Below are 7,257 nucleotides of genomic sequence, written 5' to 3'. Positions count from 1 at the left end.
CATTCATAGCAGAAGTAGCATCATCAATAACTTGCGACATATCAAGATTAATAGCATGTGGTGGTGTTGCAAGTTTACTTATAACAGAAGGTGAATCTAAAGCGGGGCTAGATGGCAGTTCCTTACCTCCCCTCGTCTTAGAGGGAAAAATCTTAGTCTTAGCATCCTTTAGATTCTTCATAGTGACAATTTGATAATAATCCCAAGTGACTCAAGAAATATAGCTATGCTCCCCGGCAACAGCACCAGAAAAAGGTCCTGATAACCCACAAGTATAGGGGATCGCAACCGTTTTCGAGGGTAGAGTATTCAACCCAAATTTATAGATTCGACACAAGGGGAGCCAAAGAATATTTTTAAGTATTAGCAGTTGAGTTGTCAATTCAACCACACCTGGAGATTAATTATCTGCAGCAAAGTGATCAGTAGCAAAGCAGTATGATAGTTTGATAGCAGTAGCAACAGCAATAGTAGCGGTAATAGTGATAGCAGTAATTTTGTAACAAGTGCAACAATAACGATAGCGGTAGTAACTTAGCAAAATCAATATAAGGAAATTCGTAGGCATTGGATCGGTGGCGTATTGGATGATATTCATCATGTGACAGTCATAACCTAGGGCGATACGGCACTAGCTCTAGTTCATAAATATAATGTAGGCATGTATTCCGTAAATAGTCATACGTGCTTATGGAAAGAACTTGCATGACATCTTTTCTCCTACCCTCCCATGGCAGTAGGGTCCTATTGGAAACTAAGGGATATTAATGCCTCCTTTTAATAGAGAATCGGAACAAAGCATTAACACACGGTGAATACATGAACTCCTCAAACTACGGCCATCACCAGGAGTGGTCCCGACTATTGTCACTCCGGGGTTGCCGGATCATAACACGTAGTAGGTGACTATAACTTGCAAGATCGGATCTAGAACATAGATATAATGGTGATAACATAAACGGTTCAGATCTGAAATCATGGCACCCGGGCCCAAAGTGACAAGCATTAAGCATGGCAAAGTCATAGCAACATCAATCTCAGAACATAGTGGATACTAGGGATCATGCCCTAACAAAACTAACTCGATTACATGATGAATCTCATCCAACTCCTCACCGACCAGTGAGCCTACGAAGGAATTACTCACTCTCGGTGGGGAGCATCATGGAATTAGCGATGGAGAAGGGTTGGTGATGGCGAAGATCGAAGATCCCCCTCTCCGGAGCCCCAAACGGACTCCATATCCGGCCTCCCGGCGAAGAACAGGAGACAGCGGCGGCTCTGTCTCGTGGAACGCGATAATTCTTTCTCCCCCAATTTTTTCTGGAAAAAAAGGATTTTATAGCGTCGGTTTTAGGGTCCGCGGGGCCACCAGGTGGGGACAACCCACCTGGGCGTGCATGGAGGGGGCGCGCCCTGGTGGGTTGTGCCCACCCAAGTACCCCCCCCCCCCCCCCGATGGTTCTTGGCTCCAGAAATTCTCTTTTATTATATAAAAAATCCTCGCAAAGTTTTGTTCCATTCCGAGAACTTTTATTTCTGCACAAAAAACAACACCATGGTAGTTCTGCTGAAAACAGCGTCAATCCGGGTTAGTTTCATTCAAATCATGCAAATTAGAGTCCAAAAAAAGAGGAAAAGCATTAGGAAAAGTAGATACGATGGAGACGTATCAAGATGTCCCGTCGCGCCATCAATGCAGCAGAGATGTCCTCCCGCACCGCAACGGCATGGGAAAATGTCTCGCGGGCAGGCGAGGACTCTTAGAGGTGCATGCATGTGATCGTCCATAGCCAGATGGATCAGATCTCCGGCTGGGCGAGGGTGCGGGACAAGATGAAAGCCTCGTTTGAAAAGGCTGCCGGCGTCATCCGGCAACTAAATGAGAGCAATGCGAAGCTCTGGGCCGAGCGCGACCTGCTGAGGGCGAAGATCGTCGGAAGTGCGGAGCAGCAGGAGGAGACCACTGCCTTGTCGAAGAGGACCGGCGTCATCGTCAAGAAACTTATGGACGAGAATGCCATGATGCGCATCAAGCGCGGAAGGCTGGTGGAGGAATCTGTGGATGCTCTCAAGTAGCATCTTAACGACAAGAAAGAGCTCATCGCCGCTCGCCGCTCATCGTCAAGAAACTTATGGACGAGAATGCCATGATGCGCATCAAGCGTAGAAGGCTGGTGGAGGAATCCATGGATGCTCTCAAGTAGCATCTTGACGACAAGCAAGAGCTCATCGCCGCTCGCCGCGGAGACTAGTTCCCGTGGCCTGCAGCAACGCATCAAGAAAGTAGAGATCAGCGATCTAGATCGTTGTCTTCCTTCTTCTTTTGCCCTTGTGTATTTCGGGTGTTGCCGCATGTGGATTTTTTAATTATGTTCCTAAATATGTAAGACAATTATTATGCACTGTCATCGTCCTTATATTCGTCAGTCTTGCTATAAGTCGCATTCAATGCTATATAGGTCCGTCGGATCTTACATCAAGATACGTGCAAAACTTTCTTTTCAGATTTTCTTTTTTCTCTCTTAAATCTCAGTCAAGTGAGACATAGCCACGCCCTGAAACAGGGGCTCGGGCGCCATTAATGGAGACGTTGGGAGGGAGGTGCCTGGCGAATAGGGGTCAAAAGGGCTCTCCTCCCGATGAGCACGTGCAGGGGTCTGATCGCACGCCTCCCGTACTCAAATAGCTACCCCGCACGGCACCTCCTAGCCAATAAAAAAGGGGACGCGTGGCGGCACGTAATTGGTAAGTAGAACACCAACGGTCTCAATAATACTTGTGTTTCTGATTTGTAACGTGACAGCACCTGTTCCAAAATGACTTTGTTGATTGTTAATGTGTGCGCCTTCGCAAATCGGACAGAAAAATTACCACAACATGTTGGTACCATGTCATGACATCATGCCAAGTTTCATGATTTTCAAGCATGTTTTGGATTTACAAGAATTAAAAACCCAAGTTTTCTCAATATTTCCAGCTGAGCCACGACGCCCAGATTTTTGAATTTCATTCCCATTTCTTGCATGGGACCTAGAAATTCACCCAAGGACACACATGTGATTTTTCAACCAACTTTGGTGCACTGGAGCATGTGTTTGTAGTTCAAATTTGAATTATGCACATTAAATGCCCAGAAATTCAATTAATGTATAAAAAGGCTAAACGAACCCAGAATAATTCCAAAATTTAGCACGATACTTCTATTTGGTCTAATCTACCTGTGTAAAAAAATTAAGGCGGGAGAAGGCAGTTTATGTCGTTTCGCACATGGAGGTGACACGTTCCCTCTCGGAACCACGATCCTTCTTGAGAGAAGCTCCGGTTTGCAAGAAGCTTATACCAAAGCTTGTCCCAATTCGGCCAAAAAATTTACCACAGCATGTTGGTGCCATGTCATGACACCATGCCAAGTTTCATGATTTTCAGGCGTGTTTTGGATTTACAGGAATTAAAAAACCAAGTTTCTCAATATTTCCAGTCGAGCCACGACGCCGAGGTGTTTGAATTTCATTCCCATTTCTTGCATGGGACGTAGAAATTCACCCAAGGACACACATGTGATTTTTCAACCAACTTTGGTGCATTGGAGCATGTTCTTGTAGTTCAAATTTGAATTATGCACATTAAATGCCCAGAAAATTCAATTAATGTATGAAAAAGGCCAAACGAACCCGGAATAATCCCAGAATTTAGCACGATACTTCTATTTGGTCTAATCTACCTGTGCAAAAAAATTAAGGCGGGAGAAGGCAGTGTATGTCGTTTCACACACGGAGGTGACACGTTCGCTCTCGGAACCACGAGCCTTCTTGAGAGAAGCTCCAGTTTGCAAGAAGTTTGTACCAAAGCTTGTCCCAATTCGGCCAAAAAAATTACCACAGCATGTTGGTGCCATGCCATGACACCATGCCAAGTTTCATGATTTTCAGGTGTGTTTTGGTTTACAGGAATTAAAAAACCAAGTTTCCCAATCTTTCCGGCCAAGCCACGACGCCCAGATGTTTAAATTTCATTCCAATTTCTTGCATGGGACCTAGAAATTCACCCAAGAACACACATGTGATTTTTCAACCAACTTTGGTGCACTAGAGCATGTGCTTGTAGTTCAAATTTGAATTATGCACATTAAATGCCCAAAAATTCAATTAATGTATAAAAAGGCCAAACGAACCCGAAATAATTCCAAATTTAGTATGATACTTCTATTTGGTCTAATCTGCCTGTGTAAAAAATTAAGGCCGGAGAAGGCAATGTACGTATGTCGTTTCGCACACAGAGGTGACACGTTCCCTCTCGGAACCACGAAGCTTATACCCAAAAGCTTGTCCAAATGTGGCCAATTTTTACCACAGCATGTTGGTGCCATGAAATGACACCATGCAAGTTTCATGATTTTCAGGCTAGTTTTGAATTTCCAGGAATTTAAAAACCAAGTTTCTCAATGTTTCTAGCCGAGCCAGGACGCACAGATGTTTGAATTTCATTCTCATTTCTTGCATGGGACCTATAAATTCACCCAAATACACACATGTGATTTTTCAACAAAATTTGGTGCACTGGAGCATATGCTTGTAGTTGAAATTTGAATTATGCACATTAAATGCCTAGAAACTCAATTAATGCATAAAAATGCCAAACGAATCCGGAATAATTCCAAATTTAAACACGACACTCATGTAGTTGCATGTTCACTATACATAAATGTTTTAGCATACACTTCACCATCCTTTCCCTCTGTAACACCATTTTGTCTTTCAAAACATAATGAAAAAATCAGGTATACCGCAAACAGTTTACTAGAAAGAATCGTGTAGGATGCGATATGAAATATCTTGGCGCACCGTCTTGTCTGGCTTACGCAGGAAGCTTCGTCGTCTACAGTCCACCACCCCCGCTTGAACCACACTTGCACGCCAGTTTCTCGCGGCACCGAGCGAAATTTTTCTGCCACCGTGGAAATATCTATCTCCCCACCCCCTCCCTCCGACCAAAAGCTACATTTCCAGTGTTCCTCCTTGCTTTCCAAGTCCAAACCTTCACTATTGCTTACTGGCAGCTCAGCCTCCTCACCGGCGACCCTTCTTCTTGCAGTGCCGCTTCCTCGCTGGCTACCCTTCTTCTTGCAGCGCCGCCTCCTCACCGACGACCCTTCTTCTTGCAGCGCCGCCTCCTCGACGGCGACCCTTCTTCTTGCTGCGCGGCCTCCTCGCCGCCGACCCTTCTTCTTGCTGCGTGGCCTCGTCGATATGGTCGGGTAATCTAAACCCCACCCACACCATCCTCCTCCCTCCCCGTCCCACATGCCCCGACCGACGGCGCGACACCTTCCACCGAAATTACTGTCCCCCTCCTCCAATTAAGCACCGCGCACAGCCATTTTGCATGCAGTATAACGTGGAGCTCAATAGCATCTAGCAGCGGAGAAGCAAATCGCGGTCGCACGCGTGCACGAGGTCGTTATGGCTGCCGTGCGTGCCGACCGCCAGATCTTGGAGGAGCACCTCGTCTTTGAGGCCACCGTCGACACCGCCACACGGTTGTCTACTTTAAAGCAGAGTTCGTGCTGTTTTCTCGAGGCCACCGCCAGTGCCTTCTAGTGATTTGTCCTCTATAATGTTAATATGCAATCTGATGTTCAGTTAACAGTTTGGTCCAACAATTGCTACATTTCGTAGTACTGTTCTCAAGCATTCTTTGTTTTGTTAACTGTCTTATCTTCTAGTACATGTTTCTATTCTGCAATGTCATGCTCAGTTAACTGTTTTGGTTCATTTGGTCTGTTGTCCATTTAACTGTTTGGTTCAATTCTGCAATTTGATTTTCATTTACTGTGGGTACAATTTTGTATTGTTATGCATGTGAAATAAATCAAATTTGGCTGTACTCAATACATATTCTACTGATAGTATGGCAACTCTCAGTTAACCTGATCAAGATCTTCCTTATGTGTGTTGCAGGGAAACAATGGGAGACACTGCGGTTTACCATCGAGGTATGCTCATGCATGGTCCTTTTGCTAATAGCACATTATTGTGCAGTTGCAGGAATCATTCTAATATTTAGGTTTCTTACAATTTGGTCTTGCACATGTAGGTCCTGCTGTCAGAGGCTTAGACCCACTGTTCGAACCATTCTGCATATGGGGAAATGAGATGTCCATGAATATCAGTCAAGTCAAGAAACTCAGAAAGATTGTTAGGATGAGGAAACTTGCGACGGATAACAGCAAGATCTTTGTTTGCACAATGAAGAAGACATCATTCAACTATAGAATGGTACTAACTCTTTTACCTTGTTTTTACCCCTTGCGCCATTTCAAAATTTATAACAGCGATTTATGCATATCTTTGTTTCCAGTACTTTTCAAAGCAGTTCACCGATGATTACCTCTCAAACCACCTGCATGGTCAAGAGGCGAGGAAGGTATTCATTCAACACCCACAGTACAATATTGAAGTCTTTCAGAAGAGGACGAATGTTGGGCGGGCAATTATCTATAGCCACTGGCCTAAAGTTGCAAGGACATTCAACATCACTAAAGGCTCAATATTTGCCTTCCGCTTCTGCAGTTTCCCAGATGAGATTCCTCTGTCTATTTACCATGTATGATGCTACTTTCCAAAGGTTGTCGATGTTGCATGTGAAACTTGGTGCTGTTGTGTAATGGCGTAACTGAGTGCCGAAGCTATCTGATGTAATTCGATTATGAAATCCTGGTTGCCGTTATACAGATATGAAATATCTGGTGTGTTTCATAAGAAATATCAATTTGATTACTACATGGATTATCAATAATAGGCTAATTACCCTGCTTATTGGGGTTTTCTATTGCAGACGGTTACTCAGACAGCACCGTGAGCGATGAACTCAAACAACCCACACGGTTCCTAGAAAGTAGGCGTGTTCGATAAACTAACAATCACACACGGCCTCCGGTAGAGAACTGTTTGCGTTAGGCCACCTTGCACAAATGTTTCCACACAAAAAACTGTGTGTGATATCCATACGAACGGAAATGTTTTTTTGGGATTCACCGTGTGGGATGTGCATACGAACGGAAACGATTGGGTTTCGATGCCTCGCCAGATCGCACACGCGCTCATTTTGTGTGCCAGGAGGGCCTATCCCCAATGGTTTCTGGGTCGTGTGGGAAGGACCCCCTATCGCCCACACTCACTTGGCGACGGTTCTAAGCGCCGTCGCGGAAAGGGGTTAAAAACCGTTTGTATAGCAGGTCTCTGCACCAGTGAACCT

Source organism: Aegilops tauschii, chromosome 4, assembly GCF_002575655.3.
Source record: "Aegilops tauschii subsp. strangulata cultivar AL8/78 chromosome 4, Aet v6.0, whole genome shotgun sequence".
In the NCBI taxonomy this organism is placed as follows: Eukaryota; Viridiplantae; Streptophyta; class Magnoliopsida; order Poales; family Poaceae; genus Aegilops; species Aegilops tauschii.
The sequence above is the reverse complement of the archived record's forward strand: the minus strand, read 5'-3'. Positions refer to the sequence as shown.